Source organism: Lutjanus erythropterus, chromosome 9 (assembly GCF_056507025.1).
Source record: "Lutjanus erythropterus isolate fLutEry1 chromosome 9, fLutEry1.hap2, whole genome shotgun sequence".
NCBI classification, from domain to species: Eukaryota; Metazoa; Chordata; class Actinopteri; order Lutjaniformes; family Lutjanidae; genus Lutjanus; species Lutjanus erythropterus.
In genome coordinates, this window is record NC_139325.1 from 40,271,623 (window position 1) to 40,283,542 (window position 11,920).

Here is an 11,920-nt window from a genome sequence, read left to right on the forward strand (position 1 = left end):
ATTAATGCCCAAGAGCAAACATCAAATTATAGTGATAATAGATTTACTTTAATCTATTTAATCTCTCTGATTTCAGAAGAACCTCTTTGAATAATGCATAACCTGGCAGGCTGAGGGAAAAGCTCACTTGGAAAATAGCTAATAGATATAATAACCTGTAATGCTTTTGCACCGTGCTGAAAACTGACCGGGTCAAGTTATAATTTGAAAATATCAATTAGTGTTCTTTTTGAGTACCAGATGGACCTGGTTTAATGTTTTAGGACAATACAGATTTGCAGTTTTTTCCACTTTCCTGCAATTAGCTCAGTAACACTTCTGAGTCATTGTACGGTGCTGTGTGTGCAGAAACCATCTGGTAGTCACATTAAAAACGTGCTAAAAATAAGTAGCAAATGCTATTTGACACACGTTGGCTTTAACAATGACCTACTTGGCTCTGTCAACAAGTTTGTCATAATGCCAGTGCTAAATGACAGAAATCAGCATCAACAGTGAACACTGAATATCCCCTTAAATACGGATTTGCTACTTTAGAGAGAATGTTTTTAATGATGTGCATTCACAGTATTTTTGTAATATTTCATGAACTATCTAGACTGTGGATTCCTCTGAGTTCCACAATAATTAAAATGGTGATTGTCCAGCGAGAAACAACATTAACTTGTTGGGGGACCAGAATATGTATCGTCAAAAAGCTCTATGATGCAGATTTGCTGCTGCTGATACAAGAGTTTGCGATTAGAATACTTCCTCTTCTGTCATTAACTGGGTTGGAAATTACCACCAGCTATGTACCAGTAGGTGGTGGTCGGTTTGTCAACTCACTAGGCACTTTGGCAGGAAACCAGCCATTGTTCAAAGCTCCAGTTGCATCTAAAGGAGGCCATCATCACTGCAGTTTGTTTTCCTTCATCTGAACCACTGTGGAAAAGTTTTCTGGTTTGGATAATATTTCATCCCACCAGGTTAGAGATTTAAAAATTTTGACATTTAAGGCGATCATAATAGATTGTACTCCTACATTCTCTGGTGTACGCGCTGAGTAGAAATTGAGTATCAGTGCAGAGTTTGCTTTTCTGTCATTTAATTTTGTTATACTCTGCTTTCTAAGCATGGGTGACTCCTTGCTTTCAGGTGCCAAATAATGCTCACGTTAAGGCCATAAAATCTTGTGTGTTGTTATTGTTTCTTGCAGTTAGTTTGCATCACATTCTGACTCCTAACAAGCCACACTGCAGTTTACTTGACTGCAAACTGAGGCATCATTTGAGGAGATTTGATACCACCTCCCGCAGAATAATCTAACCAAAGAATAAAATGTGCTGTCAACATGCTTGTTATAAACCTAATGTTTGCCAGTGGGCATATGGGTTGTGGGTTTTCTGTCGTCCCTAATCTTAGAATCCTCTCCTGTCACTGCAGCTCTCAGTACCAATACAGTCGTGTAGTACACAGAGAGGACTAATTCATTTTGAATGACCGTGAGGCATATGAAAACACCTCAGCACTAGTCTGAGGAGGCAGGTTAAAAGTGGCAGTGCTGGTCCAGTCTGCTGTGTGAGGAAGCTGCCTGTGTGTCCCCGATAACAGGGAGTGAGTGGTGAGGACACGTCAGCCTACTTCAGGTGTCAGCACTTCAAACCAGAAGCGGGGCTTCTGAGGGAATGTGTAAAACTCCATATTGCAGAGGTGAAGTGGAGGATATTCCGAGTTTGTAGTATTTGATGTCTGGTGTCAACTTGTTCTTAACCTTAAAAAAAAAAAAAATAAGAAAATGACTCCTCGGAGTGGTGACTCACTGGATTTCTGCCCCTGTTTCCTTCCTATAGTGTGGCACAGCGAAACCATATGCTTGATATTTAATTGACAAGCCTCTATCAAAGCAGTTTACAGCATTGCAGTGTAAGGCATCTTGAGTTATTAGGTATGATCGTGCATATGATGGCACATATCACCAAGTCTGTTTGATTAAATGGGAAATTGCTGAGCATCATGAGAGTTGTACACCTATCAGTCCCAGTCATAAACTGTCGGAAGGCTGATAAATTAAACACTGACAGTGAAAATAAACACCGATGACTGAGTTCTTAAACAGTATTATGAGCTGTCTAAGTGAATTGTAGTTGACTTGTGCTTGATTGCTTAGTAATAACTGGGCTGGAACTAGTTTGAATGATTTCCTGATAATCTTAAATAAAATAAATAGATAAGAATTACTGTGCCAGGGTCAGTGACCGCATGAATATCATTCCTCCATGGTGTTTGTCTGGGTTTAAATATACAGCCAGGGTGGAATCATCTCAATAATTATCATAAAGTATGATTACTCATTGCAAAATCTTGCCGTTTTGAAATGGATTCTCAGTATGAGTTTCATGCACCCAATAGAGACTACATAAAAAAAACTGCAGCATGGAAAAGTAGCATATTGAACAGAATTTAACAGGGATTCATCATGGTCTGACCCAGCAGTAGAAGGATTTATTTTGCACAGGACTTACCAGACATTTTATGCAGGAGGAAGAAGAAGCAAGCGTTGAGAAAAGGATAAAAAGAATCGACCATGCGACTGTACATGATGTTTGATTCTGCTAAATATGTAGAACAAATTTAATTCCCAATTTGCAGACGAGTGAGGTTTGCTGTTAAGTGAATAAAATTAGCAGAAATTGTGATAAGAATGGTTCCAATTTTTGAGTTTTGAGTAATTTGATAGCTTATTTTTTCTATTACTTTTCAGGATGACATCAAATACAAGCACATTTGACTGCACATGGAAATGTGAAAGAGTTACAGGCCTAATTTGGAAACTTGAAAGTATATTTTTTCATGAGAGTACATTTAAACAGACGTTTGCTGCCTTCAATTTGCTGCTGCACAGTGCTGCTGATGCTTTGGCTTTCGTTGTTTTGGGATATGCATCATTAGGTGGAAGAACTCCCTTTCTTTAGAAACAAAAAAATCAACTATTCGTAGTAGTTCAAGAGCTTGAACGACTCTTTTTCTTTCCAAGCATTCATTCTTTCCCTGATTATTTTCGTTATCATGAGACTGGAGGAAAAAACACGAGAACACAGTGTATGGCAGCTGCAGCAGAAAAGAATCAGAGGGATGGGATCCAGCAGGGCTACTGTATGCTTCCAGGCACTTAACCAACACTCATCACTGGCAGTGCTGTGACACTTCAGGGACCGGATAGACCCCAGCAGGGAATCTGTGAAATAATTCCAAGCAGATCTCCAGTACCACGCTAGGGCAGTTCACAGTATCCTTTAGTCTTAGATGTCTCGTGCAGCTGACCTGGGATTCAACTCTGGTCTGGTCAGCTCAGCCAGCAGTGTTCACATCAGTCCAACTCTGGCAAAGATCACATGCATAGATCCTGCTTCCATTGAAGGAAAAAGAGCCTGCTGCTGCATTAAGTATTAGCTGCAGATTTGTGCTAGGCACTTTAGTAGTCATGACATTGTGACTAATAGATCATAAGCAAGAGGCAGATAACCTCTTTTAGCAGTTCACTACTAATGTATCATAAAGCTGACTGCCCACTTTCACTGTTTAAAGGTCCAGTGTGTAAGATTTATCAGGACTTATTGGAAGAATATTGTGGAAATGGAATATAATATTCAGAGGCATTTGTTCATTAGAGTATAATCACTTGAAAATAAGAAGAGCTGTGTTTCGTTACCTTAGAAAGAGCCCTTTATATCTACAGAGAGTGTGTATCCTCTTCCACAGAGGCCGCCATATTGTGCCACCATGTTCAGTGTTTCCTCTAGGATTTTTTTCAGCAGCGGGGGCAGGCGTTCCGTTTCTCTTCTTATAGAAATATTTCAATAAACTCATCTGATCTCATCTTGGGGGGGGGGGCTATAGGGGCGCCCTGGTCTTGTGTGAGTTTAGTGACCATTGTAGGTTCTCCTACACGCTTGGAACAGGAGGGAGAGATGAGGCGTTTGCAATCTTCAAACTCACCACTAGATGGCACAAAAGTTCTACATACTGGCCCTTTAAGATTAAATTCAAAAATTGTATCATATAATGGTTGGCTGCTTGCCAAACTGGCTGGTTGATACACGCGCCAGTTTGTGTCAAATTTTGCCAGCATTTTGTCTGGAGGCTGATGTTTTTTTTCCACCCTTCTTATAAAGCATGTCATCTTTGTGCACCATGCAGCATTTCTGATTAACTCCTGCTGGAATCCAATCTGATGCTCTATTTTAAAAAAGAGAACACACTGGTTGGAACGCAGGAAAAAAGAAATATCAGAGGAATTTACAAAGAGGGTTAGATAATAGATAAGGAAGGAGAAGATGGATGAAGTCTTCAAATATATTTTCATGTTTGCAAGATAGAGCTCCAGTCAGGATACAGTGTATGGCTAAAATAGAAGTGCCGTAATGTAATATATGTACAGCTATTTATATACTGGATTAGCAGCTAGAAATTAGTGGAGGGTACACTGGCCAGTATTTGATATTTTCTGCCTTAAGCTGTTTTTCTGTAAATCACTTTCCTGTCTTCATACACTCTCAATGGTGTGTAGGCTTGTGGTCTAATTGGGTTCCCACACAGGTCAAGGTCAATTACCTAGGCAATCATCTGGAATACATTGCATTAATCCTGCTTTAGAGCATTGGAGGCTGCTCTTTCCACTGGAAGAATGACACAGCAAAGTCTTAACTTCCTCTCCAAACTTAATACCAAACTACACACTGTGGTTATGGAGAAAATCATAATGAGCACCCAAAGTTTGAGCTGTGTTAGCTAGCTGAATATAAGATTCACTGAAATAATACCTATAGGAGTAGAGCACATTAGGATGCCATTTAGTTAGCCCAAACATTGGCAGTGTGAGGCAGATGCCTTGGCAAACCCTTACAGTCAACAAAATAAGTAGAATAGATAAACAAAAAACTGTTTGCTACTGTCTGTCATGAGTGGATTTTGCTTAGGGCTTGGTGATATAGCTGAACAATTTATCATAATAAAATGTTTAATTTCAGTTGATAGTTTTTAACAACTTATTTTTACTGAAGTGAAGGTTGAGTTTAACCACCTTATTTTGAATTTAACTACCTTACTTTGAATAGAACCACGTTCTTTATCAAGGCAGTTAAAACGTAATAACAGTAATAACTGGTAAAAAAAAATAAATAAATAAAATAAATGGATAAACGAATGATCTCCCCTTGATACACATTAAATAACTGATCTTTCCTTTTTTATTATTAACAATTTCCTCACCATCTGTACTAATTTGTTATGTCACATGTCCATGTTGCAGAACAACACACCTTTTAAATGATTGGCTGTTTGCGTGACACTTGTAGTACGCTTTATTAACATGGGGTGTGACGAGCTGTTTGTTACCCAGGGCATACTGCTTTCATGGCAGTTATCATTTAATGTACTCGAGTGAAACTACTGAGCATTTTATTGGGCCATTTTCTTATTGCTATTGATGAAGTGTCTATTGCTGATATACATTGCTATTATTTTATGGCCCTGGCTCAATATAACTAAATAATAAGTACAGCGACTTCTTGTTGCTTTTATTTTGGTTTCAACAAAATCCTGCAGGTCACCACTTTAAATCTTTATAAAATACCACATGCACCATTCATTTGGTCTTGATTATCCCACAGTAGTTGTAAAAAGCCCTGCAGATATTTTGACCCTAGTCAGATTTTGAAAAGCAATTGTACAGATCTGGAATGCAAAATAAACATGGACACAATTTGTGTGCAGTGTTATGATCTACTGACTATACAAAAGAGCTTTAAGATCAAGCAGTTAAAGGTTTTGAACTTTTCATACAATCGTTGACAATTGACTACAGTCACTAGTAATGTTCAATAAAAGTCTCTTTGTTCTGTCTGTTATTATGGCAAATGGGATGTGACAGTCTGCAGTTACTCTAATCTCCTTGATCACCTTTTAATTTATCAAATTGCAGCTTGATTACAGAACAAGAGAGGACAACACGGGGACAGAACAGGACGCAGCATTGTTGCAGAGCTGGCTGTTTGATTGTCAGTCATGTTTGGCATACCTTGAACCAAAGAGGTCTTGTTTCTTGGGGCATAGGGGCTGTGTGTGCAGTTACATACATTTATGTGGCTGTATTATTGTCATCTCTCTGCTGTAACCTGATTTTTCTCATGTAAAGGAGAAACTTGAATAAGGGAATAGAATATAGATAACAGTAGAGTTTTTGTGGGATGAAAAACAAGATCATTACTCCCAGCTTTGGGTATCTATATGTAAGATTAATGAAAAATCAACTCTGAAATGAAAAGTCAATAAGTCTGTTTCTACTGCTTGTATTCAACAGTTTAATTTTTATCTCATATTTCATTCACTGCTCTTGATCTGTTGATTGTACAAACCCCATTCTTTTTGTAATAAGCTGATAGATTGGATAATATGAGCCTCTTAAAGAGAAATTATGGTATTTTTCAACCTGGCTTTATTAAGTCTAAATGTGGTTGTTGTGACAGGGTAATACTAACTTTGCACTTCCAGTGGCAAAGCAGATTCACATCTCTATGTTGCACAGAGTTTAACATTGGTGAACAGCAAATAATTGTGTGTGGTTTACCCCTAAACCAGACTACAAACCAGCAAACAGATTTCTGTGTGCAGCACATGCTGCACTGCCCACATTTTGCCTTTGGAGGTAATTGTCATTCACCTGTTTTGTGTATGTGTGATTGTACACTAGTGGTTAAGGATCATACCACATGATCTACAACTCCAGCCAAGGACCTGTGTTGGTTATCGTACCCCTCTTTTCCTCCTTTGTTCCCTGTCTATATACTGTCCTATCTAATTAAAGAGAAATGCTAAATAAATAATTTTAGCAAGAAACAACTTAGCAAGTAGTGCTAGCCTCCAAAATGTTTTCAGATAAACTTAAATTTTAGAGAACTTATTTTGCTTGTGTGTGAGTCATGCTGACAGTAAATGTAGAACTAAGCCCCCAGGATTAGCTTTTGTTGGTAACTGCATAGAGATCTTTTTCCGGGGGAAGGCAAAGCTTTATCAGGCTGCAGCATCTTCTGTCCTGAATTTCTACAAAGGAGGTGGTGAATACAAAGTTAGCATCACACATTGTCAGAATGGTCATAATTTTGAACCAAAAGACACAAAGGAATTGAGGCATTTGTGGAGCTATAACATAATGCCGTTGCTCCCAGTGAGGAAATAAAACTTGGTGGCACATGGAATATTTTGTGGCCACGGATCATCAGGCCATGGTTAATGTCAAACCCTGTCAAAGATAGTTTTACTAATTTAGACATTATTTGTGATACAGGCCCCAGAATGCATTGTTATTGTGGCCTTTCTCTTGTGTTGTGTCCTTCATTAATCAGAAGTAAAAAAAAAAAAAAAAAAAAAAGAGAGCGCATTTGTGGGTTGGGGGTAATTATTGATCAACATCTCCATCAACCCCCTGCAGATGCATTCGGGTCATGTTGTGCTTTGAAACTGGATAGAATTCCTTCAATTCAAAAATATGAGTAATGTCCTAAATTGCAGTGATGAGGTTTTTCCAGGAAAGCAGAGATTAATTTAAGTGTCAAACATGCACAAACCTTATAACCTTGTGGGTGAGCACGGGGACTAAGGGCTGTCTCCACTCATTTTTGTTTAAGTCTCAGCTAAGAAGCGTAGCAACAGCACATTGAGGAGTTAATGAGCTTTACATACAAACACGGACACGCGTGCACACGGAAACACACAAGACTGTAGCTGAGAACATGCACGCACAAGAAAAGTATATACTCTCAATAAAACACCCGCCCACACACACATGCACATTCTTGCCTGTCAAATCATATTAACATCAGGTCAGGCTGCTTTTTTTTTTTTTTTTCTTTTTTTGAGCCGGTTGCTATGGCAGCAGTGAGAGAAAAATGGCCGTCTATGGGCCGTTCCTACAGGCGTCTCCAACAACAGGGCTGCAGCAGTAAGATTGGTGTAACTACTGGAGATTGCTCCCCTCTGCTGTGCTTAATGTAATGTGAGAGTGTGACTCTAAAATGCATGAATAACTGAAGTGCTCTTGATATATATGAAATGGCTGCAATTTGTCATCGTAAAAAGGGGTCAAAACCTCTCAGGCCTCCACATTTATCCATTATCAGTATTGTAAAAATCCCAGAATGAAGTTTATGCTTTCAATATTTCTCCCTGATTTTATCGAGGTGATCTTGTTAAACACCATGTTTTATGTTAAGTTATGTTGTGTTAAGTACATAAATCATTACTTCTTCTCTTAATTTCCATGGCAGATTGTTAATATGAAAATTTAATCCTTAAAGGGACAGTTCACTCCAAATTCTGGGCTGTAGTGTTATATATCCATCTAGATTTTTTTTAGTGTGAGTTGCAGAGTTTTGTAGATATCGGCTATAGTGATGGCTATGTAAATATAATGAGACTAAAGGAAATGATTTTTAGAAAGAGACACTTTGAATTTTTGTGTTGTCTTGTGTTTTTTTTGGGGGGGGGGGCGGGGGGGGTGGCAGACATCTATAGCTGATATCTCCAAAACTCTGCAACTCTCACCAAAACAATCTAGATGTATAAATAGCACCACAGGCCAGGGGGAAATATGGATTTCTGACTTTGGGGTGAATTGTGCCTTTAAGTAGGATATTAATATGTTTTAGATAACAAGCAGGTAGAAATATTTCACACTCACATAACCGTAGCAATACACATGCTATTTTCTTTACTTTTGGCCCCAAATCTAAATCAGTGTTATGTGTTAACTTTCTAATGTCAAACACGTAATCCTGTATCTAAAATATACCCTCTGGAACATTTGAATATAATTACATTAGTTTCATTTGGCAGATGTCAAAATCGTGACTATCTATCTAGGTCAAATTTTACAAATAATGTTATAGACAAAATCATGGTGCCAAGTTTTTGGGGTTTTTTTTTCTGCTGCGAAGTGAACTGCAGTGTGCCAAGAGTTTTTTTGTCATAGCCTGAAAGCTCAAGTTGTTTACAGCAAAGTGAGCACAAGCAGAGTCAGAAATGAAAATCCCTATAATCAAGTACAATAAACATGTAGGGACTGTGTACTCTCTGTGGGCAGGATCCTGTAAACAGTGTTTCCCAGATCCCAGGTAGCTGTACAGTTCTTGTGCCAACCTTTAGAACATACTGGCAAAATAACCCGTCCTCCACGGTCATCACTCTGTTTTGTATGTAATTCACAATAGGTGTGATCCTGACTGCGCTGTAGAAGCTTCTCTATCAGCAGCCAGGAAGGTGCTGTGTGTGCTGGCGTGACGTGGAGGCAGAGATTTGGCATGTGGGTTGAGTTTTTTTTCCCCCTGCATTTGCAGTGGCTTGGCAGAGTGGCCACTAAAAAAGCAGTCCTATCTGACCTCGTTCTGCTTCAGCCCCTTTTTTGGTTGCTTCTGATAATGACACTGACCCATATTTGCTGTGACTGTTCGTGGATGGTTTTGTTTAGCACACAAACAAGTTTGTTTGTCTTCAGAATGAAGTTTTTATCGAAATGTGTCGAGAGGGAGCCAAAATGAGATCGACGGGAAAAAATGCCTCCATGAACATGTGCTTGCATACAAAAAATACAGACATTTTAAGTTTGATTTAAAATAAATAAATAAACAAATAAATAACCAATTAAAGTATTTTGCTAATTCAAATTAATAATTACAATTTATAGTTTGAACTTATGGTTCATCTCTAAGGTTTAACAACCATCACAGAAAATTTCATCTTTAATTTTTTAAAACTTTAATGAATTCATTAAATGATTAATAATGAATGAGGACTTACAGGTTTCTTACAAGAAGATATGCAAAAATGCATATGTTTATGAATACTGACCTCCTTTATGCTGCTTCATGCTGATTATATGAGCACTTTTCACACCATTATTTATGGTAATAGCAGAATAGTTAGTTTGATTTGGTGAATCATGTTCTGTTAGAACTGCTTGTTAGGCAAACAAATTTGAAAATGTATGTCAAGCTCTTGCAAATCATTTGACTAGTGAAATGGGAGAAAACGTAACTGTTTGTTGGCTGTAATTTTGGAAGTCAGGTAACTGTTCAAATTGATTCGATGTGCTCTGTGATTGTCTGAGACGGTGTGCATGATGGCAGTTGATGTGTGTTTATTTTACACCTGCATGGAGCCTTTTTGGAGTGTCAGTCTTGTTGGCAAATCATACACTCTATATTGACACACCAGAGTAAACGTCTTTAAATGCAATGAAATTAATTGCAGGAAATATTGCTCATGTACAAACATTTAATTCATTTGCCCTTTTCAAGAGAAGTTGGTATTTCTAATGCTGAGCAGCACAGATTCATTGATTTTTGCAGGTCAAACAACATCAAGGCATCTAAGATAAAACAGGCTAAATTTATATCATACAGCCCTCCTTACACCTACGTGCATATTAACACACTTAACATTACATGCCATAATGCACACTACATTAACAAACATGCATCTCATAAACGCCGTCAATAACACTGTAATTTACTCCGTACATCAGAGCGAATGTTTTCTCTTGATGTTTCCATCCAGCATCAAGCATTTTTCTTTTTCCATTTCTCCTTTCCTTTTTCCCATCTTGCTCATGTTTTTCTCATTGTAATCTAACATTGTACCTTTTATGTCAGACTTAATTGTCTCCTTGTCTCATAATTATTCTGAGAACAGCATTTAAATGGTCATATGTCTGTGTATCTGTAACAGGTCTTAACTAGACTTTGAAATGTTTTCATCAAAATAGTGTTGAAACAATATTTAGGTGTAACTGTGACATTCCAACCAAATTTAGTATGTTGTTCATCTTGAAGCCCAGATGTTTTATCACTTTCAAATAACCTAATCCATGTTTACTCTGAACTTTAAACATATGTACATCTACGTCATGGGACTTGATACCAGCGAGCTCCATGCAGCACATTCACTTAAAATGTAATGTTGTAGATATTCCTGCAGTTTTTCAGTAGAACTTTTGGAGCTCTGTTATTGACATGAATGACAAAGCTCTTTAACTATGCTGCAAAAACGCAAAGTTATTAACACTGACTTCACACAGAGGCTCTGGCTTAGGGGCCTGGTAGGCTTGGTCAGTAATCTAACCACAGACCTCTTTTGTTTCATGGGCCAAGAAAAAAAAGTGTCCCGCCCAGCAACTGAAGGGAAGAGATGTTCTGATACCATGTTTTCTTTTCCAGTACAGATTCTGATACCTGAACTTTGCATAGTGGCTGTGCGGATCTGATATGATTGAAGTCATTGTTGATTTGGCTCAGGTTAAAAAAGTGTGTTGCATGTGATGCTGCATTTTTGCTGTTTTTATAAACATTTCCCATGCTGGTATTAGAACACAACCACTTGATTGTCCGAGATTTTCTTGTGTATGTATATTTTAGGAGTCCATGTCCTAATCCTTTAGAAATTATATATACATAATATATAAAACAGTTTTAGTTTCATGTTTATATTTCACAAAGTCCATACAAATGAAAGTTCTTGGTTTGCAAAAAAGAGTTTCAAGTACACATCTTTGGATTAATAATTGTATTCCTATCTAGAGAGGCTGTAATACACATTTTAACATATTAATCAAGGAGTTCATCAATTGATTAAATTGCGGTGTCCCATACTGGGGGGTGAAAGTCAAGTCTGAGTCGAAGACTACAATTAATCAATGGTAAACTAAATAAAGCTGCAGCCTTTTTCCCTGAGAATACGCTGTGATGTTAATGGATGGTGTTCCGGTGTGTCATCAGACTAATTGGCTTTGGCTGGTGACCACTTGATGAGGTCGACTGGGAGTGGTCACTTGGATAGAGTAAACCCTTCATCTTATGGATTTCTTGCCTCTATAGGTCTGGTTCCCTGG